This window comes from Biomphalaria glabrata, chromosome 4, assembly GCF_947242115.1.
Source record: "Biomphalaria glabrata chromosome 4, xgBioGlab47.1, whole genome shotgun sequence".
NCBI classification, from domain to species: domain Eukaryota; kingdom Metazoa; phylum Mollusca; class Gastropoda; family Planorbidae; genus Biomphalaria; species Biomphalaria glabrata.
This window is the reverse complement of record NC_074714.1, coordinates 56,028,326-56,054,909: the sequence shown is the minus strand read 5'-3', so window position 1 is coordinate 56,054,909 and position 26,584 is coordinate 56,028,326. Positions and strand designations below refer to the sequence as shown.

General features: G+C 34.5%; 1 long non-coding RNA gene across 5 annotated transcripts; it reads right to left on the bottom strand.

The window, feature by feature from the left end:
* Positions 1-1,356: 1,356 nt before the first annotated feature.
* LOC129925701 (uncharacterized) lies at positions 1,357-26,584 on the bottom strand. 5 transcript variants are annotated; one of them, XR_008777417.1, is made up of 16 exons: positions 26,392-26,584; positions 23,354-23,544; positions 16,303-16,411; positions 15,536-15,845; positions 14,743-14,866; positions 13,414-13,947; positions 12,155-12,264; positions 11,795-11,890; positions 10,815-10,937; positions 10,393-10,535; positions 9,002-9,064; positions 8,784-8,850; positions 8,454-8,553; positions 7,833-7,903; positions 7,511-7,633; positions 1,357-2,319 (listed from the first exon to the last, which is right to left on the bottom strand). It is a non-coding gene; the product is annotated as an uncharacterized LOC129925701 (long non-coding RNA). The 5 variants fall into 5 exon arrangements; XR_008777418.1 differs by lacking the exon at positions 15,536-15,845 and having other exon boundaries at positions 13,414-13,725; positions 26,392-26,583; XR_008777419.1 differs by lacking the exons at positions 13,414-13,947; positions 15,536-15,845 and having other exon boundaries at positions 26,392-26,583.

Sequence of the window (26,584 nt, the reverse complement as noted above, 5' to 3'; positions counted from 1 at the left end):
TTAACATGGGCATTAAGCTGAATGTACTTTTGAGTGTATTTTAAGTTTGGCTTAGTCAAATTGTAATTAAAAATATTATTGTATTTATTGTTCTTTTAATGGCTGTAAACTGTTTTAAGTTCATTACGACATCTTTCAATTTGTAGTCACTCACCATTGCCAAAAGGCATTACCATTCTCAATCTAGTCCATGCATTGGCTCATATAAAGGCTAAAAGCTATAGTGTGATATTCAGTTTTTTAAAAACATAAAAATATTGTGTTGAATAAAAAGTTGCATTTTACATTTTACAAATTTATGTGCAGAAATAAAAAAAAAACATTTAGGAAAGAGTACCAAATCAGTTCTAGTAAAGAAATGGATTGCAAAAAGTGATCACTTATTCCAAGGAAGAGGTAATGAAAAACTGGGTAAAATTTTAAATTATCTTTAAATAGGAGAATCACAGAAGAGCGAGTCCATGTTTTGACTTTCATATATAGATTTATGGATTTCAAATATTTACACTTTTCTTTAGAGTAAACTATTCTGGTATTCGACATATGTCCAAGCTTGTGCAAGTTGTGTGCCAGACTAAAGAAATGTTTGCTTTACATGTTTCAGATGTACCTTCAGGATAACATAATTCCACGTACAAACCTCCTGCAAGATGACGGGGATGTCATTGGGCAGACTGCCAGAGTATGAACTCTGGACCATTGAGAATTCTGATCGACAGTCCAGAAAATGGATATTCAGTTTGACAACAATTGACAACCTCAGCACAACTACTGTAACAATAACATTATAGATGCAAATACGAACAACATTCACACACAAAACACAGACACACTCACAACCAGCGCTTTATGAATTAGACTTCTATGAACTTCTCGATGATGATAGATGATCTTGTAACACTCTGACCGACAGTGAGATGAAGGAGTTTTAAAATCTTTCTGTTTTAGTTCTAATGGAAAGGAGACAACCACTTCATTCAGATCTTATGTAACAGTGGTTTAATGGGTGAAGGTTATCTTTAAGAATAGTGAGTGTTTTGGAAAGGCATGTTTCATGGAAAAGCTCTTCTTGAGATGGTAGCAAACCGCTACATTACAACCAGGCAGCTATCCAATGTTTATGATGAAAGTTAATATAATTAAAATTGAGGCTTCCATAGAGTGGTTTCAAGAAAAAAAATATAAATGTTTTCTGGAACTTAAAAAAAAAAAAAAGAGTCAAGATAGGCTTACAGATGATCATGGTTTATAAGTGCGGAAACAAACAATTTAATTTAAGAATCTATATTTATGAACAAACTAAAACACAACAGATATGTAAGCATAAATAAATAAAAATGTTAGTTTAAAAACATCAACAGTGTAACAATTTCTTTTTATTTTTTTTACATTTGTAAAATAATATAGAAAATACAATAGACTTACATATAATAACCCACATACTGGACCAAACACAGTGGGGTTTCCTACATTTTGTGACTTTACCATCACAAAAGAGATACAAGACACTGATGGCAATCAAATCATTAAATAGAAACAATCTGATATAAACTTTTCACATGTAAATTATGAGTGAGTCAGGTGTGAATGTACTTTATTATTATACATGTCTATTGTATTTTAAAAAAAGTTTTTCATCCCTGCAGAAGTAAATCTTAATATTGTATAATAATAAGGCAAATTATAAGTAATTGTTTGCTAGACTATTAGTTATTAGACTCTCATTGTGGTTTAACAAAAAAAAAAAAAAAAAAAGATAATTTACAATTGTGTTCTGAAGGAAAAAATTCAATAATGTTATGAAGTTATGGAGGAAATTGATAACATTTTGAAGGAAATGATTTGAAATTTTGGACACTGTCCAACATACATCTTTTTTTTTTCTGGAAAGTTACTTCAGATATGGGTTTAAACATGTGCAGTTTTTCCTCAATGGTGAAGCAGTAATAGATTTAGAAAACACATCATCAGTATCAGATACAGATAAGCAGAAACATGATGCCATTAAAAAATTACACATTTTTATGAACTCAAATGTATAATCATTTTACAAAACAATTTACATTGTATGTTTTATAAATATTTCATCTAATAAATTTAAATGAGTTTAAAAATGTCCTCTAAGATTATGCAGACATCTTGTTTTCACATAAGAAAGACTGCAATCTAAATGGAAACAAACTGTTACCAAAAAATGAAAATCACTGATTACAATATACTGGTATACATGTTTATAAATAGATATCACATCCACCTTGATCCACTCTGGCAGCTACAAAAACTCCACTAGTAAAATTTATTTCCACAAAAATATAAGACCTGTAAAATAAAAGAATGTTTATTGTATTAATATCAAAAATAAAGTTAAGTAACTAAATATATTTAAAAAATCATTTTCTAGTGTGTGAAATGGACAGCTTACATGGCTAATCATGAAATCAGAAAGACTAATTTAACACACTGCAATGACTTAGTAAGGAAATTTAAGTTGTTTTAGTGAGTAACTTTTTATGTTAGAGATCTTTTAAATACAGAATGCTTAACTGTATATATTATATATCATCTGTTCCTTGACTTTTGTCATGGGGTTCACCTAACCAAATCCCTAAACTTAACCCAGTCATCATGCAGATAGAATATTATTTGATGTATATGCCTATAAACTAGGGGTGCACCGGATAGTTGCTCCGGCTCTGGCTTCTGCTGAATATTCTGCACTTTTCACTATCCGGCTCCGGTTGGATATCACTACCGGATAGTAAAAGCTACACCTGTATTTCTATGAATATTGTTATGCGCCTCCGTGCTAAGTGTTTTCCAGATACGCCAAACGGAGGTAACACTTAAATATCGAAACAACACAGGCGAAAGGCAAACAATATAAAGGTAGTCGATGCTGATAAACGATGTCCAACAAGAAGTTTAAACTAAATCTCCATGTTAATAAAAATAAACCAATACTCATAAAGTGGACATGATTCAATAATGTCAGTTCTGAAATACATTAACTTTTTTGTTTCAAATAAAAAAATCTGTTTTTAAAACTAAAAACTATGAATATGCACCAAATATTTTTTTAGTACAAAGACAAGGCGTGTTAATATAAATAGAAATAAGACTTTACATTATAAATTCGCATTACATACATAGCAACGATGTCATGCACATTTTAAAAGCTTGTCTTGACTTTTGAGTGGTCTAGTAAACATGTAATATTCCTTAACTACGCCACGCTGATAATCTGTCTAGATGTGCGGGTATATCTCCAGAGGTAGAGATGAGCAACCCCCACCTCTTTTTGTTTGTATAGTCCATAACATTGAGTTCACAGATAGGCAGCTTACCACATCAAGCCAGATGTCAACGTGTTGACACTTTCCAGAGGTCACATCTTATGAGGGAACTGAGTTTGTTTACTTGGAGAAGAATTTTTATTAGGGGCGGGACTACAAGCCAAATCTTTATAAGGTTAATCTGGTATGAGTTTGTTTATTATGAGATAGGTTGTCAATCAAGGGTCTGGACCACATGCCACACCTTTTATACTTTTGGCCGGGGCAATAAGTTTGTTTACTTTAAGTCTCAATTAGGAGGCTGGACTACAAGCCAAACAGACACTGACCAGGGGTATCTTTAAAGGGAGGGCTCAAGAGACTCAACACGCTCAACTTCTTATTTGTTTAATCCATGACAATGTATTAATAGACATTGACCATTCTTAAGCCAGAATGGATTAACACAGATTTTTGAGAAACATTGACACTGTCTAGAGGTGACTAGATGATGAGACTAAGTTTGTTTACTTGGAGAGAAATGTCATTTAGGGCGCTGAACACACGTTCGTTGCACAAGAAAATAAAACAAATATGTTTTTGTTTTTTTGGTTTTCCTAATTCTCTTAGATCTATATAACAGTAGATCTAAACATAGATATCAATAAAAGGCCTACAGACTACAATTAAATCTATGTTTCGCAACATTTAAGGCTCTGGCTATGAGTAGGTATAATAGATGTTCCTGCTGTTAATAAAATATCGTTTGCCGCAAATGGATTAATAAATATATGACCTACAACGCTTCAGATTCCAACTATTAACTAACAGCTATCAGTATTAAGCCCTTGAATCCAGAAGCAGTCTTTGGACTTAAAATTACAAGTCTGATGACCAGTTGTTGGTCAGAAATTCTTGAACACATACATCCAACCACCATACAAGCCAGATGAGAGATTTACATTAGTAACTAGTTAAATATTTACTAACATATTTTACATTGACCCTCCAACACACAGCCTTTATAGTTAGTGGCCTTGTACATACATACAGAAACGCTCATGCTACACAGATTAATTTTTGTTTATACTGTTAATCTTTTATAAATCAATCAGTAACAGAGTTTAAAACAATAAGGTATATAAAAGGAGAAAAAAAAACACAAATATAGGTATGTTATTAACAGTTTCGTAAAATGCTCAGCAATACAAGCTATTTACAAGACACTTAGGTATTCGGCTCCGGCCGGATATAAAAAAGTACTATCCGGTGCACCCCTACTATAAACAAATTTTATATTGTTTAATGCTACATATCCACTATTTGACTAATATGCCTATAAACCTCATTGAAAAAATAATCATTTATACATACAGAATATTATGAGTAGGACTAAAATCTAGGCTATATCAAGTTGAATTTCACAATTATTATTTCAATTATACAAAATGGACCTTTTAAATATTTTGACATGAATCCAAATAAAACAATTTTCAAAATAGGATTTTCAGAAGGCCTTGGTTCCTTTGTTGGAAAATAAAGATAGTTGCTATTTGTGATAAACACATGACACGCAGATTAATAAGTGGTTACAAAATCTTGACATTTATCTTGACATATAAATTAATCATCATTTGATAGAAATTTTTTTCCCGGGCATGATACCCTGCCTCATAGTGGTGCCCGGGTGGAAACGATCGTAGGAGGAAATGAGGTTAAAGGGTAGCAAAACAAGACTCCCGTGGGGGTGCCTAAGGGGGTGCGAGAGCATCCTCTTGCATTGCGCAGAGTTGTAAAAAAGCTCCCACAACCTTGTCACAATCCAGGCGCTGTTCCTCAAGGGGCTGTTACATAAATGGTGTGTCCCGCATGGTTAGCCTGGTATAGAAAAGGAAAATGGGGGGGATGGGGTGTCTTAGTGTACACGGCCTCTTGCCGTGAGTCTGACCCACCCGCCAGACAGAACAGTGTACACTGTTCTCATTCAGGCCAGTGAGAGAGAGCTCTTGTTCACTTTTGCTGGCCTAGAGTTCCAAATAGCCAAAGGCTCAACTCTAACTGACAGTTTCAAGAAGAAGAATAAAAAATTTTTTCTGATAGTTAGTGGCTATTACATTCAAGTTTTTATTTAGCACGCACAAACACATGCCTCCATTTTTGAACTTGAATTTTTTGTCTCACTAACTCTACCAATAGTTTAACATTAACTTCAATCAGTGATGGGAACAGACTTTGAAAACATTTTAGGAAATTTTGTCCACCAGCGTTTTTTTAACTGGCCTGTTGCAGCGACTTTAAAAAGATGTCGCTGAATTTTTTAAAATAATGTAGAATTAATTATATTTATTATATTCTTTAAATAATGTATCATTCATTATCACTAAAATCTAGGACTAAACCTAGATTTTCTAGACACTAGTAATTCCTAGTAAAGATTTATCTACTATAAATCACTCATTAGATGACATTTTCTTGATCAAGAATCTAGATTAGAACTCTAGATAAATCTAGACTTGTAGTTGGACTTTTATTAGTCTCATTAGATCTAGATCTATCTATATCTTGAACTACTTAAATCTAATCAGACATTATATATCACTGTGCAAGAGTTAATTAAAAAGCTAGAAACTTTTAGTTTAACTAAAACAAATTAATTAAGGCCAAAGTTTAACTAGAAAAAAATAGTTTAGTTAAAATCGTAGTTTAATTATTTTTTTTAGTTACAAACTAAAATGTTTAACTAAAATTTGTAAAACTTTTCAACATGTAGTAGCGGTTGAAAAGCACATCCCAGTTTTCTGGTCTTGTGATATCAACAACCTTTGATTATCAAAGAGTGATGCAGTTAACAACTATTTTGTCAGTCTGCATTTGAAGAGGGTAAAGTAGAAGTTACCCGTGAGTCAATATCTGCACTTGAAACTAGCAGTAGTATTAAATGTTGCTAAACATTTGTTTACCAAAAGCTTTTATGCAATATTATGAATAGAGTTGTTCCGAGTTTTTTCTAAAATCATGTTCTGGTGTTTAATGTCTGTTTATAGTGGGAATCTGATTAGCAAGTTAGGTCAATATTTAGTAGTTTTAGTCAATTCATTTTCTGCAAACAATAATTTATTAACTGCAGGAACATCAAGTACAACCTTTTTATAGCTTAAACCTTTGATGAAGCAGAGACATATAATAGATTCTAGTCTTAAGACTTATTATTGAGATCTATGTCTAAATTGACAAATTATAGATCTAAAAGCATTAGCATAATGAACTCTAGAAAAAAACAACATCCTTATCCATACCCCCCCTGACCAAAAAGTAAATAGACTGTGTCCGACTGATTTTAACAGCCTGTAGGCCTAGTGTACTGTACATGTGTAGTCAATGATACTACAAGACTACCCTGCGTTTTTTTTTTCATTGCACGTTATACAATTGTGTTTGCTTAATGTTGAGTGGTCAAACAAGAAAATAACACACTGGCCCATGTTTAGTCAAGCATGTTCGTAGATCTATCTTTACACTGAAATTTGTACACACCCTTCCTGCCCAAAAAGTAAACAGACAGTGATTTTGACAACCTGATCAGATAGACATAGACACATGTAGGCCTAGTGTACTGCAGTGTGCGGCCCATAGTGACAAGACCACCCCGTGGTTTTTTCTATGCACACTTTGAACGGTTATGCAATAGTGTTTGTGAGTGGTGTATGGTGAGTGGTCAGACAAGAAAATAACACTTCAAAATTTTGTTTCTATATCTTTCGTTACTAGATCTAAATCTGAAATTCTAAATCTGTTATTTAATGAGATTTTAAACTTTACCGGTATAATAATAAGTTAATATAATTTTTTTGTAAAAGTACCAGGTAAAGGTTTTAATTCAAGGCAAATATACAAGCACACATATTTATTTAGACATCTTTTTTTAAAAATTTTATTGTGCATTAACGTTTATGTAAGAAACATCTTCCTTAATACTGATGTTATTATGCTCTACAATGTTAAAAGAATTAGTTCAAGCTGCAGGCATAGAGTCGAATGATTATAGATAGGTCTAGATCCCCCCCCCCCCCCCCCCCGTTATGAAAAGGTTTGTATGGTATGATTAATCTTCTTTAGTTTAGTTTAACTACATTTTGAAATTCATGATAAACTTTTAGTTTAACTACTTTTTGTTAGTTGAAACTTAGTTTTAGTTTAACTTTTTAAATTTAGTTTAGTTCCCATCACTAAGTACTGACCTTTCAAATTAAAGCTTTTGAAGTGTAAGTATGATTGGTGCCCAAGTCCTTAACCTTTAACATTTCTTCTTTTCTTTTACTTGAGTGTTCTTCAAAATAATGTCTGGAGTAGATGCCAAGTTCCTAGACAAGAAATAACCCAAAATTTTATTGCATGCCTTAATCCAGAAATACTGTTGTACAGTAGAAAGAATTACAGCTTTAAAGTAACTGACTTGTGTTGACAAAACTCAAAAACTAACTTTTTCTTAAAAAAAAAAATTCAAACAAATTAGTTGATTTGTCCCAACGAAATGACTTCAAAAAAAGAAAAATGACTTACTACAAACAAACAAACTAAAGCTCCAGTTTTGTTCCACCTCTGTATCCTACTGTTTATGACTCCATCATCACCTAAATAAGAACAAGTCAAATTAATTTTGGATATATGGACTTAGTAACAACTTAATTTTCATTTTTCAAATATTTCTTAAAAAAACAACAACATATGTACATGGAAATATAGTTGTTCATTAGTGATTTAAACTTTATTCATAACACATTTTCAAATTAGTGCAAGCTGTTCCATGCACCCATGGCATTTGTTTTGTGCAGTCTGTTATTTAAGATCTCAAAAACTAAGACCACAATTAAAGAACTCATTCAAGATTCTATATTCTGTGTTTGACATGCTCTGTCAATGACCACATTCCCCACCCAGCCCTGCCCCCACTCCAATATACAGTAAACATATGTAAAACACATTTCCTCACAGATTAAAACATTATTATTATTATGGTAAGAATAGTTTAATCATGAGAAGGAAAAAATTAATCTCTTTCTGCAGGAAAAACATAACTATGAATAATAACAAAATATTATTTTATGAGCTTTTACCACATACAGAAATAAAAAAAAAGATGATTAATAGATAAATAACTCCCTATTCCAACTGTGTACTTACATCTTTGAACTGTGTCTGGGAAATAGCAGCACTTAAAAACTGGATTAAATGTGACCATTTATCAGCAGAAATAGAACTATTGACCTTGATTTGTTCTAATCTAAAATCAACAAAGACAAAACAAAAGATTAGAAAATGACTTCATTGAAAGTGCATACTAATCAATAGACAGTATTTCAATGAAAGTGTGAATCTTTAATAATAAGAGATTATTAGAGCTACTTCACAAAGGATTTAGGTTTGTGGATAGAAAATAAAAATCATTTTGAAGCTTGACCTACTTTACAACTAGTTTTAATTTCACTAACATGTAAACATTCATCCACTTACTTATCAATCTGTTGGAAGCAGGAAGGAATGACCAACACAATAGCAGGGACTTCACTTTCTATTCCATCTAAAATTTTGATATGAAACACACAGAAGATGAGATAGTATTAACAGTTTAGGCCAAGATTTCACTTAGGCTGTTATATTTATAAGAAGACTATATTGATACTTAATCGCTAATGAATTAGATTTATACTGAAAAAAATTACAAAAATTACCTTCCATCTTTCAGCATCAGAATTTTCCAAAATCTTGACAAAGTCCCCTTTTGCTAATGACACCTGAATGTATAAGAAACAAAAATCTTTACTATTAATCCCAACAAATACAACCACATTAAGAAGACTTAGCTACCACTAATCATTAATTAAACCTGCTCTGGTACCATGGGATCTAAGTGACATCAAACCTTTTTGGAACATTTTTTTTTATATTACAATTAAGATATTTCATTCCACACAATTCCTTATGAGGCTTTCCAAATTTAAATATTGTCTGGTTATTTATTATTTAGGTCTTTGGATGAACTTTATTTCAAGCATTTTAAAACTGTGACTATGATATGATGTTGGTACACATGGACCAGGGACAAGTCCTAACACAAGATATATGGATAAGCTCCCAACTATTTCATGAACAAACAGGAACAATACAATTATTGCACCTAACTTTTACTGATAATTTAAAATCAAGGAAATCAATTTGGAATGATGAAAAAGAACAAGATCTTTGATAACAACAATTGTATGTTTAAATGAGAATAATATTTTTATTTTTGTTTCAAAAACAGACTGACTTTTAATTGGGAATGAAGAAATAAGGACAACCTGCACCCATTAAACCCCTGTTACATAAGATCTGAACGAAGTGGTCATCTCCTTTCCATTAGGACTAAAACAGAAAGATTTAAAAATTCCTTTATCCCACTTTCGGTCGGAGTGTTACAAGATCAGCTGTCGTCATCGAGAAGTATATAGAAGTCAAATTCATAAAGCGCTGTGTTTCGTGTGTGAATGTTGTTCGAATTTTTCATCTATAATTTTATTGTACAGTAGTTACGCTGATGTTGTCAACTGTAGTCAAACTGAATTTCCATTTGATTGGATCAATAAAATTATCTTATCTTATCTTATAATAAAAGTGTGTCACTACAAAGAAAAAAAATGTGTTTAACAGACATGAAAATAAATCTTTGAACAGTGGCTAAATCATTGTGTCTTTTAGGGAATGGCTGATAATGCTGCTAACAAGGAATTTCTTGTAGAACTTCAAAGAATGTACAAAAGATAAATGACAAAGACATAATTGGCCCTAGCTTTGATCACTCTTGTGCCATTTAACAGTTTAAGTGCATCAAAGGTCATAAGACTTCAAACAAGTCCTTTGTAGCTGTAGAATTTTCATTGTACAAGATCAGGTTGATATTAGCAACTATCTGGTTAACCATTGAAAAAATCGTCTAAACAATTCAATGATGATAACTGGCTTTAGTTTATAGACACAGCTATACAGAACAATTATAGATGCAACTTTAACAATTTGGTTCTCCTACAGAATAATAAAGATTCATACAAGGAAACTGAATGAAAAAGTCCCATGGCAAACTCACATGTTTGTGCTGATATTGGACAAGAGCTCTAGCCTTCAAATGCCATTCTGGCAGTTCTTGGCGGTGATGAACTGGGTGAATATCTCAACTTTGCTCTGTAAGAAGATCTAACTAGCCCTGATAGTCCAACAATTGTTTATTAACTGAAATAAAAATTATTAGCAAAAGAATTATTTTCCTATTTGTGCATCAGCATCTGACACTTTCTTTCTTTATATTTATTAAACCTTCTCTAGTGCTGTAAAAAACCTGTACAATTTTGCTAAAGAGTAATCTTAACATGAAATATGTTGCTCTGAATATAAAAAAAAGTAATTAAAAAAAGGACATAATCTTGAACTACAATATGAAAAAAAAAATATGTGTTTTGTTTATGATATATAATCTAAATCTAAACAAAGCTGAATAATAAATAATCTTACACTGAAATGTTTTAACATGACATCAGGATCTTGAGTCTTGACTTGAGCTCTAGCTGTTGAACTGTCCATCCAAAGCAAGAATGAAAGCATGTCTTCTTCCAGGTGGCAAACAGCATGGTAGAACTTTCAGAACATTAGAATAGAAATGTCTAATCATTAAGGTACTTCTATCAGAACATCATGGTAGAACATTCAGAACATTAGAGTAGAAATGTCTAATCATTAAGGTACTTCTATCAGAACATCATGGTACAACATTCAGAGCATTAGAATAGAAATGCCTAATCATTAAGGTATTTCTATCAGAACATCATGGTACAACATTCAGAACATTAGAATAGAAATGCCTAATCATTAAGGTACTTCTATCAGAACATCATGGTAGAACTTACAGAACATTAGAATAGAAATGTCGTATCATTATACTACATCTATAAGAACATCATGGTCAAAATATCAGAGCATCTTGGTACAATTAAGATGCAATTATTGTAGACATAGACCTGGTTTCATGCATGTCTTACTGATTGTACTGAGATGTTTGATTTAGTATTAAAATTGGCATGCAATTTTGGTTTTCTGCCTGTATTAAACTGTCATCTGGTTGTCCACTTCTACAGCTATTGACACTTTGGTTAACTACTCAAACTTTAGTGTCAGTTTCATTTACTTCTTGTAATAATGTTTCACTTGGTCTACTGCTTCTAATTAGATTTCACTTTAGTTTTCTGCATTTTCCAATGACCAGTTTTGAGCCCAGCTCATTTCATAATATTGCATTTTAAATGTTTCTTTTACCATATTTTTTTTCTATTTCTCTGGTTCTATATAAGATGAAAGTCTTGAAATACTTATTTTTAATCTATGTTGGCTGGGTGAAAATTTACTACACAATTATTTACTGAGAATCAATAACTTTTGATTCTAGCTAGCAATTTCTAATACACAAACTTTCACAAAGGAAAAGGAATAATATTTACCTGATGATAGTTAGCAGTATTTTCACTATGAATGCCTAAACATTCATTGACTGTTTGAATCCAAGACCAACTCTTATGCTTCGCTGAGACACAGTCCTAATTAGAACAGAAAGAAATTGTAAACAAATTTTCTTTTTAAACACATTTTGACAAAGTAGCAAATATTATTTATTTGTAGGAGCTGGTCTTTAAAGTTTTCCTCTAAGAACAATGGTATACTGACTTTCTTCATGCCTATAATCACTGGTATATAGATTTGTTATCCTAGAATGTATCTTGCACTAGACCTATTGTAAACCCTTTGCTTATTTAATTCTATACATAAAATTTTTTAATAATTTAATAAATATTTATACTTACTTTATGAATTTTGGACTGAGCTGGGACATCTTGTCCTCTGTAAACACTGTCAAATACTAGTGGTCTTTGACTTAGATACAAGCTCTGGCTTCAATATCTGACTCAACATTCTAGCGCAGAGTGAAAAAAAATGGATTTATGGCATAAAACAGGTAAGTTGAAACAAAAAGGATTTACTTCAGTTTCTGCAGACTTTAGTGTTCTGACACTGAAAATGTGTAGTATGTAATTTTTTTTCCTAATAACTTTCAAAAATCCCAGAAAATGTTCATTTGTTTTAACTCTTTAAATATTATCCTGCCTCTCTATTTTAATGAGTATAATGAATAGAAGGTACTTATTTAAATAATGAAGTTGGTATCTAACCATGGATAATAAGTTATCAATAGCTAGTGATTTTACAACATAGATGGCTATTTTTAGTATTTTGACAGTAAGCAAACAGTATTGTAAATAAGGCAACTTGTACTATTGTGGTTTAGAGAGTAATCTTATAATAAGTGTGACAAAGATGTGCAAGATAAAAATGTTATAAGTTGCAAGAAATATTGTTGTGGATGAAGCTTGTCTGTCTACATCCTTTAACATCTCAATAGATGATCTTTTCTCTTTGCAACTACTCATATGACTTAAGAGGCCAGACCTAAATCCTAGATACACATCTGCAGTCACAGGCTTGGTATTTTTGATCACTAAACATTGCATCATATTCAACTGTGATCCAGGTCATTTCTGTTATGTTTGCTTTCCATGAGGGTCTATCCTGTGCTTTTGCTTTTTTTCTCCATGCTATTGGTGTTGATTTTGAAAAGCTTCATATAGAGCAGAAAAAACAACACCATGGATTTATGGAATAAAACTGTTAAGTTGAAAAAGTGTTCTATGAGATGAACCTTTGTCTTTATGACTGAAGGAGGCCAAGAATCATTTAAAAATGGAATAGAGAAGCTCTACTGCCCTCTATTTGATATGGACTAACCTCTCCATTACTGGGGAAAAATCTGCGCATAAAATGTGTGATTGCTGGGCTTTCCAACATCAGCACTCATCTCTCTTTCATGCTGACCAGATACTGATGTATCTTGTATTATTATAACATCACTGTTGATATCATGATGTAGGTAACTTTCAATATAATTACATCAATAGCTGATAATGTTATATTTTAGTAACATTAATAGCTAAAGTTACAAAATGTAGCTAAAATTATAGAATGATGTAAGTTGCTGATGATGTTGAGGTATCAAGAGCTTACTTACTTAGACATAGGTCCTCCGGCGCCGTTCGGCGCATTGGGCGGCAAGCTGTCTCCATAATGATCTGTCACTGGTAATGTCTGAAGCCTCCTCCCACCTGGTGTCCACTGTTCTGAGGTCCTCCATGAAGGTGTGTCGCCAGGTAATACGAGGACGTCCCTGTTTGCGCTTTCCTTGTTTTGGCTTCCATGTTATCGCAACTCTTGGTGTGCGTAATTCATTTTGACGTAGAACATGTCCCGCAAACCTCATGCGACGTTCAGTCACAACCTCACTAAGTGTTCGACTCCCAGTTCGGCATAGGATTTCCAAGAGCTAATGATATTATAACATTTATAAAGTTACTTGATAAAATTGGTCTTCCAAATATCTTTACAATCCTCAGACAACGACGTCTGAGCTGGCTTGGTCCTGCAGGACAATCATATACCAAGTGTTATTTTTATGGACAATTCACGACAGGTTCCAGATGTACACACTATGTAAAGAAATGGTAACCAAGAAAGGTATGGACAGCGAAAAAGATTTGCCTCAGTTCTGGAAAAAAAAGCATGCCAAATGTCACCTTAACCTGGGACACATGTGGAAAGGAACATCTCTCTACAGCCACATTAATGAAAAAGTGTTATGTGAAATGAACTATTAAAAGAGGTCCACTAGTAGATCCAAATGTGTTGAGTCAACAAAAATGCTAGCTGTGGCATTCATACTCTCTCGCCTTGACTACTGCAACGCCGTGCTAGAAGGTATACCTGATGACAAAATAGCCAAGATGCAATGTATTCAGAACAACGCCGCTGTGGCATTCATACTCTCTCGCCTTGACTACTGCAACACCGTGCTAGCAGGTATACTTGATGACAAAAGATGCAACGTATTCAGAACAATGCCACATGAATAGTACTTAGAAAAACAAGACAAGATTCTGCTACTACGCTCTTTTGTTTATTGGAGGCGCAGTAGCTGAGTGGTAAAGCACTTAGCTATCTGAACCAGGGGTCCCGGGTTCAAATCCTGTCAAAGACTCGAATTTCTAATTTTGGGATCTTTGGGTTTAGTGGTTGGTTGTTGTGCTGGCTTCATGACACCCTATTTAACCATGGGCCAGAGAAACAGATGAACTTTACATCATCAGCCCCATGGTCTGAAAGGGGAACTTTTTTTTATAATTATGTCATTTGGCTATGAAAACATTATTATTCACATGACTGATGGGCCAATACATTTTGAAGTAACTTTTTTTTTAAAGGGATCTGCTTAATATAATAAAGCAATCATAAAAACTGCTTATCTATTGTATCAATGTACAAAACTATACTTGCATACACTGACCTTTGGTGAGCATCAGCTGAGGCTTGTGCAGCCCACATAATTACCAATGAAAATATTTTTTGCAGCTGTATGTGATGAATTTCATTCCCAGCATGCCTTCTATACGTCTGCTGCCATGGCTCACCTGGTGTGGCATTGGAAGTAAGAAACTAATTAGATTATTCCAAGTCTTATATAGAGTTTTATATTCTGGTGTTAGAGAGACACATTACAAATGTTAAATCAATTTCAGAATGAAATGTTTTTTAATCTTCATCTGCTGAGAGAGACAATATTTCTTTTCCAAGCTGCATTCCTTCATCACATTTACCTATCCTTTAGCATGTTAGACCATTGGGGCACCACAAAGATCTGTTGACCATCTTTCTGCTTAGTTCCTTAGCTTTAGATTTTTTAAAAACATGGGCTGCCCAAACATTATTGCCTCTCTATTGATCTTAAGAAATGCCAAGCTTTACATTAGGCACCCACCCTTTCCAGCAGCTGCCCAAAGAAATGACATAGTTGGTAGTTTAACTAGATACAGTTTTGATGAATGCCAGAAACAAAGAAAAATCTAGAATGAACTAATAGTGCAATGCAATGAGCTGTAAAACACACTGAGAACATGTTTAGCTTTTTTTTTTTTTTTCAATTTCAAAAATTGTTTTTAAAAACTTTTAAATTATTTGTTATATGTAGGGTTCTTGAGTTTATAAGGCTCATTTTGTCACCATTTTGTTCTAGAGTTATTTTAAAAGGAAGTTGAAAACTAAAACAGTCATAACTTAGGAATGTTTTAAAGTCAACTTACTGCTGAAAGTGTACCAGCAATAATACAAGTGTGGACAGTCCAGGATACAGACAGTTGTTGGCTAACAAGGCAAAGCTGAACTCATCTAACCTAACCCATCTTTACGCACAATATGATCGGTGAAGTACAAACTTTGATGTCAAAATGTAAATATATTAATAACATTACTCTATTTGAGTAAGGGCCTAAGAGTTTGGCCTGAACTGTGTGAAATTTGAACCAATCACTTGGCAGCCTCATCCAGGGGCTTCTTGTCCCAGCATTCAAATCTTTTTTTCCCAATTTATTGTTTTCAGAGCGTTAGTCTCCCCTTAAGTCATTATTTAGTTGAAGCTAACAAACTTAAGTTTATACCAAAAAGTAAAGCATTAAATGTATGTTAAGTTCCCCTTGCAGACCTTGCGGTCTATGTGGTAGATGTTGTTTCTGTGGCCCATGGTTAATGAGGGTGTCATGTGGCCAACACAATGATCAACCACCTTTACAATTCCCTAACTAAAGTCAGGTACCCATTAGAACTCTTTGAATCCTTAATTATTTTCCACGTTTAGATGGAATTAATTTTTTTTTTGCCATTCGGGGTGAAAAGAATGCTTTGATTAGACTTTTATAAATTTTTTGTTTATAATATAGCACAAAGCAATTATAATAAAACAAAAAATTATTTTTATATTAATGTTTGAAAATTAAAAATAAACATTTACAGACTGCAAAAAAAGCCTCTAGGATCTAGATCTAGAGCAATATAATAAAAAATAAATATTTACCAACAAGTTTCAGATGTATTTTATTGCCGGCATGGAAGAGGTAAAGATACTGACGACAGTCCGGTGCAAAGTCTTTCACATCCCAGGATCTTAAAATGGTATGACGATCCTTAAAATACAAATAAAAACTCCATGAGTCACAAACATCACAATTTTTGTTTATCTTTTAGCTCACTTGGTTACCTAAACTAGTCTATATCAATATACTTTTTATAAAGCTTTTATCAAGTCTGACTGACTTTTTGATAAAAATTGTGTACATGTTATTCTCCCACTTCCCATACTCAGATCAAGTTGAAACAGAGCACTATTATTCATTGTCCTTAACAAAACATAATTAACCAAAGAGTTAAATGATTATTGGCTACATGTAATTTTAATTGGGGAAAAGTAAAGGCGGTTGGTCATTGTGCTGGCCACATGACACCCTCACTTACAATAGGCCACAGAAACAGATGACCTTTATATCATCTGTCCTATAGACCACAAGGTCTGAAAGGGGAACTTTCCTTTTTGATGTGTTGTTACAAACTGACAGGAGAAAGGATGAAAGGCGGAACACTGGCGCCTCAAAACCAGTTTAGCTTCGTGTTGATGGGGCACGTCAGCCTAAATAACGCAACCCATCTAGGAGAAGGAAAACTCTCCAAACCTCCACTCTGTGGCGATACTCCCCCGTGTGGGTATCGGGGCTTGGAAATGACCAAGAGAAATAAATAACCCCACTGCCTTTCCACTTGCATTTCACTAAGTGAATAATAGTGGACCTTCCCCCCCTCTAGGTGCTTTTTGACGGAGGTCTGGATTGCACTACACCAGACAGAGGTCCTTGTCTCACTACATTCTAATACTAGATATAAATCCATCATGAAGTGTTTTTTTTCTGGATCTGGTGAATGTGATATCGTGAAGGGGCCTGGATCCAGGATGTGACGATTCCACAGGGCATACCCAAGGCACAGTCCACTTTAAGCTTTCTACTGCAGAAAAGTTCCATTTGGAGAGCTCTATGGATGGCGGAGAATGGACCATTGGCCAACCCCACCTTGTCCCATGGATATTCCGGTTACAGTCTTCAGACCTAGATGTTTCCTTTTATGTCAGTATTGGAGAAAATTGCCAAGACCGAAAACTCCCTTAAAATGCGGGGACTATATATATTTATAGATTTTTAAAAAGCCTGAGGAAACAGCCAGCCTACACTAAATGCCAAGGAATTTAACGAAAAATCCATTAGAGCTCAGACGTCGCCTCGTAAAAGGTCTGCGCATGGCAGTTTCTTCCAGGACTGCCTGTGATAAGTCAGCTACTGGAAATAAAAAACAGACTAGCAGCAAACACCTAAACCTTTTGCAACTCAACATCTTAGGCCTACAAAACAAGACAACAGAACTCCAACACATACTCAAGAAGCATGATATACACATAGCGCTATTGCAAGAAACACTACTGCCCAAGAAAAAAATAAACATCACAGGCTACACACAGTACAGATTCCTTTGCACCAAATGTCAGGGAATTATGACCATCATAAGAAACAACACACAAGCCACAGTAAAACAAATACAGAACAATACAGACATCGACACGCAGGAAATACTTCTTTGGAGAGGAGGAACAACATCAAAAACTACTATTGCCCACCATCATCAACAGCAGAAATAGACATACAACTACCACACTACACAAGGACAATAATAGCTGGCAACATCAATGCACACACACCTTCCCTAGGCTACCCACACTACAACAAGCGTGGCAAAGAAATATAGGATGTAACAAATGCCTCTAACCTACAACTTCTGCAAAACAAAACTTCACCTCCAACTTTCCTCCACAGAGCACACAACACAACTAGCAGACCTGACCTAACTTTTATCTCTACAGACATTACCAACTCTTCTAAAATAACAGTACTTGAAGACATAGGTAGTGACCACAGGCCTATACTCCTCAATATTGGAATGCCAGGTAGATACCAATCCAACAAAACAACTAGATGGAACTATAAAAAAGCTAACTGGGCAGCTTTTTCACAAGAAACAGACACAAGACTATCAAGCATAATTGAGACAGACGTCAATTCAATCTACACAACTATAGTCTCCAACATCTTACAAGCAGCAAAAAAACACATCCCTCGAGGCCAAGTTAAGAAATACAAACCTTTTTGGACACCTGAATTAGATAAATTAGTAAAAGAAAGAAACATGGCCAGGAAGACTATAGAAAAAAAACCTACTAGAGAGAACAAGACAACATACAACAAATTGACAGGGCTTATAAGATACAAAATTAAAACAGAAAAAAAGAAAAAGTGGACCACAACATGCGAACAACTACATCTAAACAAGGATGGTCGAAAGGCCTGGACCCTTCTGCACCGGTTAACAGGAAAGAAACAAATAACAAACTTCCAACCTATAAAAGGCACTGACGACATAATAACAGAAAACCTTAAAAAGGCTGAAACCTTCAATAAATATTTTGCCAGCATTAACAAGTCAAAGCCAAGAAAACAACTGGACCAGGCCTTCAGTAATATCTTAAAGAAAGAAGAAAAAGCTCCAACAGTCAACTGTCAGATCTTTGACACTCCCTTCACTCTACATGAGCTCAATACTGCCCTCAAGCCTCAAGTCAAGAAAATCCCCTGGAAACGATAAAATAACAAATGAAATGATTCAGGGACTAGGACCACAGGCCCAAAACTGTATACTTAACTTTATCAACCAAACATGGAAAACTGGAGACATACCACAGGAATGGAGAACCGCAAACATAATACCCATTTTAAAGAAAAATAAACCACCTGGAGACTCAAAAAGTTATAGACCAATTTCTCTAACATCCAACATTGGTAAAATGGCAGAAAAAATGATCAATAACCGACTTTATTGGTGGCTAGAAAGTACTTGCTCACTCCACAATGCACAAGCTGGCTTTAGGAAAGCAAGTAGAACAGAAGATCACCTCTTTCGTTTTATCCAGGACGCAGAAGAAGGGTTTCATGAAAACAAGCACACTACAGCAGTATTTATAGATTTGCAGCAAGCCTATGATAGAGCGTGGAGAAAAGGTCTATTTTTGAAGATGAAAAAAATGGGCATCCATGGAAAAATGTACAGCTGGATCAGGGCATTCTTAAAAAACAGAACCATCCAAACCCAATTCGAAGGTGCCATCTCTAGTAAAAAAAGTTTGGAAGAAGGACTACACAAGGTTCAGCCCTTAGCTGCACTCTCTTTCTAATCTTCATGAATGACCTTTCGGACCTCATTTCGGTCAATAAGGCACTTTATGCAGACGATCTTTTAATTTGGACTACAGAGAAATATCCAGTGCTGACTAGATCCAAACTAAATAGAGCCCTCACAACTATCTCCACATATTCAAAATTATGGAAAATGGAAATCAACAAAGAAAAGTCAGTTTATTCAATCTTTAGCCACAGCAACAAAACAGCAAAAAGAAACTACATCCTAAAAATAGACTCTCAGCCAATAAATAAAGAAGAAAATCCAACATATCTTGGTGTAAAACTAGACCAAAGACTGTCTCTAAAACACTTTATGGCAGATTTAAAAGAAAAGGTATCACTAAGATTAAACATAATAAAACACCTAGAAGGAACATCCTGGGGAGCTGAAAAGAAAACCTTAAGACAGTTATACACTGGATATGTCAGATCTGTAATGGATAACTGTCTCTCCATTCAAGTAGCTGCCAACAAAACCTATCAATCATCATTAGATACAATCCAAAACCAAGCCTTGCGGCTAATTAGTGGAGGTATGAGAACTACTCCCACAGCAGCCTGAGAAATAGACTCCAATATTGAACCTCTTAAGTTAAGGCGCAACAGAGCAGCATTAGAAGCTATTGAGAGATACAGAAGGTTGGAGGAAATATAGGAAAAACAACCAAAAAAGCAAAAGACTCTGAATTAACTTACTGATGAACTAGCCCTAAAACACCACCTACCCAATAACAGAGAAAAAATTACCAGGTTTTCAAACATTACGCCCGGACTAAACTACAAACAACCAACCATCAAAATACATTTACTAAATAACACCTTAACAAAAAATTAAATCCACTGAAGCTCAAAGTAGGCACGCTTGAAACAATCGAAAGCTATCAAAAAACAGCTATCCATATTTATACAGACGGATCGGCTTTCAAAGCTACCATCAGTGCTGGTCTTGGTGCCTTCCTGGTCTTCCCTAAAAATAAACACTTTGAGATAAGCGCACCCTGTGGCGATTACTGCTCAAACTTCCAAGCCGAAATTGAGGCAATTACCATAGCACTTCAGACAGTGGAAAACAAATTATATGAAGGAGTGCAACCACCATCAGATATTGTTGTCTTTACAGACTCCCAATCTACTCTGCAAGCACTTAACAGCAGCACCTCAAACATCCCAAGAGAGTTGACAACACTCATTGTGATAATCCACCAGATGATATCAAAATTAAATATCAATATCACACTACAGTGGATCCCTGGACACATTGACATCATGGGAAATGAAAAGGCAGATAAGCTATCAAAGGCAGGTTCATCTATAGAACAACCAGATAGACCTGTTACCTCACCCTAAGGTCAATGTTAGTCAACAATCACAAAGAGGAGTGGCTCAACCAATGGGCATCAGGAAACACAGGGAGAGCCATGTACAGAGAAATGACTACGCCTAACAAACTGGACAGTATTAACTTCCTCCCCCGCAAAGAACAATCTACAATCTTCCAACTAAGAACAGGACACACACCACTATTAAATTACCACCTGAACAAAATAAACTCCATACAACTACCCCTTTGCAGACACTGCGCCCACCCCTTTGAAACCGTAAACCATTTCCTCTTTGAATGCCCCTCCCTAATCCACCTTAGGCAGACCCTACTTCCACTACAGCCCAACATAACCAACACCCTGTATGGCAGTGCTGAACAACTGAAGAAAACGGCACACTTTTTTTCCTTGGCACAGTCTACAAAAGAGCTCACAGCAATAAAGCTGGCTAGAAGAAGAAGAAGAAGAATGTGAAAAGTGAAATAGAACTAACAGTATTGAGATATGTGCCTGTAAATGTGCAGCTATTTTATAAGCTGTTTATTTTTTATTTTGCTTGTTACATTTCTTTCTTATTAGAGGCTCAATGTATTGAGAAACTATATTGTGATCTTATATTTCTGTATTACAACATTGTTTCTTTATAAAATCAACTTGTCAGGATGTAACCTTATAAAACGAGAGCTTTAATTCATTCTTCTTCAAGCCACATTTATGTTGCTGACTTTTAGGCTCTTTAGCTGCCCACTTTTCCTCATTTAGACCTTGTGATCTATAAGACAGATGATGTATAGGTCATCTGTTTCTGTGGCCCACAGTTAATGAGGGTATCATGTGGCCAGCACAATGACCAATGGCCTTTACATGTCCCCAACTATTTCCAGGTACCCATTACAGTTTTGTGGACTCAGGAGCGCCCTTAAAATCCTGAAATTAAAAACCCAGTCATCACTCGGATTCAAACTCGAGACCCCTCAGTTTGAAAGCCAAGTGCTTTACCACTTAGTCACCACTACCTGTCCCATAGAAAAAAATGTGCTGTTTACTTTTTAGCTGTTCTACACTGCCATACAGTCTTGGTTATTTTGTGGTAATTGGTTCTGTCTGCGATGAATTAACTTCTGTGAAATTTCCTTTATTAATTCACTTTTTGTGTTTATTATATTTCTAAGTAAAAAGGGAAAATGGTGTCAGATCATGTCTCAGTGGTTCAAGTGTAGTTACATAAATAATTTAGTGTTCTTGCTACAAGTCTGGAGCATAAAATTGAAAAAATTTCAGAAACTCAATAAAGTCTCATACAAACTAGAAAATCTTGATGAATTTTATTTTTATTTAATGTACATAATCTAGCTCAGGCTTTAGAACAGCCACAAAAACAGTGTTTCTTGTTTTAAGCACCAAAGAGTTCTTCTTCATCATTCTCATTGTTATGTTGGAGTGTTCATATGACTAGACCAATACATGAGATGAACTGTGCAGTGGTTTCCAAATCAGGGAGCTCTCCATATAGTTTTCTTTCTATTGGGGCGATTTGGGGCCAATGTCTTATACGGGCCTCTTGGTAGAGAGAGCAGTTTTGGAGGACGTGGTCGGCATTTTCTGGTGATACTCCACATGGGCAGATTTCACTGGTTCCAATTTTGAGCTTCCGGAACATGTGTTGTCGCATTCTGTTGTGTCCGGTCCTGAGTTGAAAAATTATATGTTGGTCTTGTCGGGATAGCTTATAGTAATCGTCATCTTTCTTGTGATTTGGATGAGAGCTCGTCCATTTCTCATTTATTTTGTCTACAATTAATTTCTTCATTTCTTCTGGATAGAGTGCAGAGTTTACTTGTGAGTTTGTTCTCCCACTCTTGACGAGTGTGTCAGCCTTCTCATTTCCTGCTAGTTGTATGTGAGCTGGTATCGATTGAATAACAGTTTTTTTGCTATGTTGGAGTTCAGCAACCAAAGAGTTGTTTTTTTAATATTTGGCATGTTCAATAGAAGTGGAAGAAAGAGAGAAAGAAAAATATTATGGGCTAATAGCTTGAACAAATTTGCTTCTTTAATTTTTTATTTTTTTGTTGCCAGTTTCAACATGACGCTAAATGCTGAAACAATGAACAATACATACATATAGCAAATGTGAAGCACTAGGGTCCACATTTTTATAAGAGAAATTAGTGAATTATATAAACACAATAAGGGACTGTAACAAGCAGGGCAATAACCAGTAACCCCAGAAACAGTCTTTATATATGTAATATGTATGCATCATTCAGTTTCGAAGTGAGACTGCAATTTGTGTTTTCAGTTAACCAGGAGATTGCAAGCTTCATTCAAAGACCAATGTCTGAGTACCACTCATGGAATCAAAGTTTTAGACAGTCTTACTTACATGAGGTTAAGTGAAGAAACATGAAGTTAATCTTAAAAAGAAATTTAAAACAAAAATCTAACATAAAATGGAAAAAAATCTTACAGTCTGTGCTTTGTCTTGTGTTAAACGAACAGCCAAAAGAAGAAAGCAAAAGCTTCATCATCTTGACACCACATCAGGTCCACATCTTTTAGTGCTGATCGCTTGATGTACATGACTCTATCAGACCTCTATTAGAAGACTTGCTTACTGGTTTCCAACTCACGGGGACACAGCAGAATTACATCTCTATTCTTGAAAAAAAGAAAGATATATAAGGTTAAGCATTCTGATAGCTGAATTAAACATTTTTAAGTTTCTTGGGTTAAATTTTTTCTTTACAACTAATCAAGTTTTCAGTCCAATTTCTTTTGAAATATAGACAAATGGTCAACATCTTAACAAACTATATTTATTACGACTGTTTCTTATTGCCTTAAACTCAGATTACTCTGCTAAGTCATTGGTTTCCCTTGCTGATTTAGGCAACCCATATAAGGTAGGCATTAGAGTTTAGTGGACTCTAAGCCTTTTTCCAATTAATATCGAGAGAAGATTCTCCCGACAGAATAATAATTGTTTTGCCATTTCTTCACTAAACATTGTGTAGGTTGATGCTATGTGTTCAAATTGATCCAAGTAATTTTCAAGAGTTTCCTCTTTGATGTTAAAGTTATGGAATTTGGAGATGTTTGTTGGGTCGATATATTAGGGTTTACTTTGACTGCTTCTACTTTTGCTAATTCTATCCATTCCTCACTTTCTTTTTGTTTGGTTTCTAATTGTTTTTGTTTGAGTTCTAAGTCTTTTAATTCTTTTTGATGAGCTCGTTGAGCTGCTCTTTCATCTCTTTCTCTTATTCCCCAATATATGTTTCTAGTTTATCCCTCTCTTTCTTTTCAGCTTTTTCTAATTCTAATTCTAATTCAATAAATTGTGAGAAATTTGTGGAGGGATCAACAAAGGCTATGGCACCTTACCCGAAAATAAAGGCAGCTATCCAGAGAGATGAAAGGGGCAGTCCCCCAGAAGGTTGTGCGCAGGGCTAACTACTTTGTCATATAAAAAACAAATACTGTCCTAAAAGCTTCTACTCACAAGAAAACCTGGACAGATCTCAAAGGAAAACAGCCTTGGCCTGGAAAAGACATGATTTTTGTTTTGCAACATGGAACGTGCAAAGCCTTTATAGAGTAGGTGCGCTAGCCCAACTTACTGAAGTGTTAAAGAAATAAAGGATACCTCTTGTAGCCATACAGGAAACCAGGTGGAAAAACATTCTCAGAACTAAGGAGTATACTATATTTTATAGTGGTGGAAGCATTAACTTAGGTACAGGTTTTGCTGTAAAAAGAAAATGGCAGGTAATGTCATTGGACTTAAACCTGTAAGTGATAGACTCTGCTCACTACGTTTGAGAGGAAAATTCTTCAACATATTATTCATCAATGTCCATACCCCTACTGAAGATGCAGATGATAACACAAAAGAAGCCTTCTATGATGGACTGGAAAGAATTTATGATGAAGCACCAAAGCATAACATCAAAATAAATCCTAGGAGATTTTAATGCAAAAATTGGAAAAGAACCAGCATACAGGCCAACAATTGGCAAAGAAAGCTTACATGAATAGTCCAACAATAATGGCATAAGATTAGTGAATTTTGCATCAGGAAAAGGAATGTCTATCTGCAACACTAAATTTTAACATGAGAGTATTCACAAGGTAACCTGGATCTCACTCGATTTAACACCCAGAATCAAATAGATCATATACTCATAGATAAGAGACATGGATCGGATATGCTAGATCAGAAGTGTGCAAATTACGGCCCACAGGCCACATGAGACCCGCCTAACTGTTTTATGCGACCTGCGCATACCTACAGAAATTAGGTGAGCTCATAGATTATACATATAAAGAATGCAAATATATAAAAAATAACTAATTTTAAATATCTATATAAATTATTGAAATTTCTGATTCTTATCAGTTATGATGAAGAGGTGAAAGAAATAGTCTCTACACATCATTCTAAAAAGCCTAAACTAAACCTAGCGTAAATTCTTATTTGCAATATTTTAAAGATCCAGTCAAAGATTGAAACTCGGGAGAAGTACTTGAAGATTTGGAAATAAAACATTCCAATGATCGGTACCACAGTAGTGTCTGCTGGCTTAACATGGACAAGATATTGAGTAGAATATTGGATCTCAAGGAAGAAATTGTTACGTTCCTTGAAGGACATTGACTATGACTTTGCTACTAATATTTCTAATGAAGAGTGGAAGACTCAAACTTTTTTTTTCTGCGGAGGTATTGCACATGAAATGTATGTGCATGCTAAATCTTTTCAAACAAAACTTTCCCATTTTTCCAGGCAAGCAAGTGAAAACAGATTTTCACATTTTCCTTTGCTGAAAGGTAAAACTATTTCTAGTAAAACGGTTGAATTATTTGAATTCTTTGATTGTGGAATGGGCTGAATACTTTGACCAAATTACAGCACAACTAATTAAATATGGAGGAGAACACTTAGATTCCCAAATACACAGACTAATATCAAGAATTTGGGAAGAAGAAGTAATACCAACAGAATGGGAAACAGCTCTTATAATCCCAATACACAAAAAAAGGATCCAAGCTAAAGTGCTGCAATTACAGAGGAATCTCTCTACTAAATGTGACTTATAAGATCCTGTCTAGGCTTATAACTAAGAGGCTAGGAAAATACTCAGAAGAAATCTTAGGTGACAAGTAATCTGATTTCAGATCAAATAGATCTACAACTGTGGGTCCACAACCAACAGGGACGATATACAGCTAACCTCTACAATACCTTGCTTATGCCGATGACATAGTCTATAATTTATTTCGTAGAGTTATTTATTATATAGTAATATACTTATTATATAGATCTAGATCTACTCTATAACTCTACTACTAACTAGATCTAGTTACTAGTAGTACTACTTATTACTAGTAACTAGTAGTAGAGTCTACTAGAGTAGTAGTAGTAGAACTAGTCACTAGTCTAGTCACGTCTAGACGTCTAGTGACTAGTCTACTACTTCACTACTTACTACTAGAATTACTTACCCAATCATTATTTATATCCATATTCTACAGCTGAAACATTAATATTCCCATTAGAATCTTATTCATAAGTCTAAATATGTTTCATTTTGAAGGCTTTCAAAAAATCCATTCCAACATGCTGTATTATATAAGATAAGATAAGATAAGATATAGAGATGAGATAATCATAAGCCATGATGATGATAAGCACCTA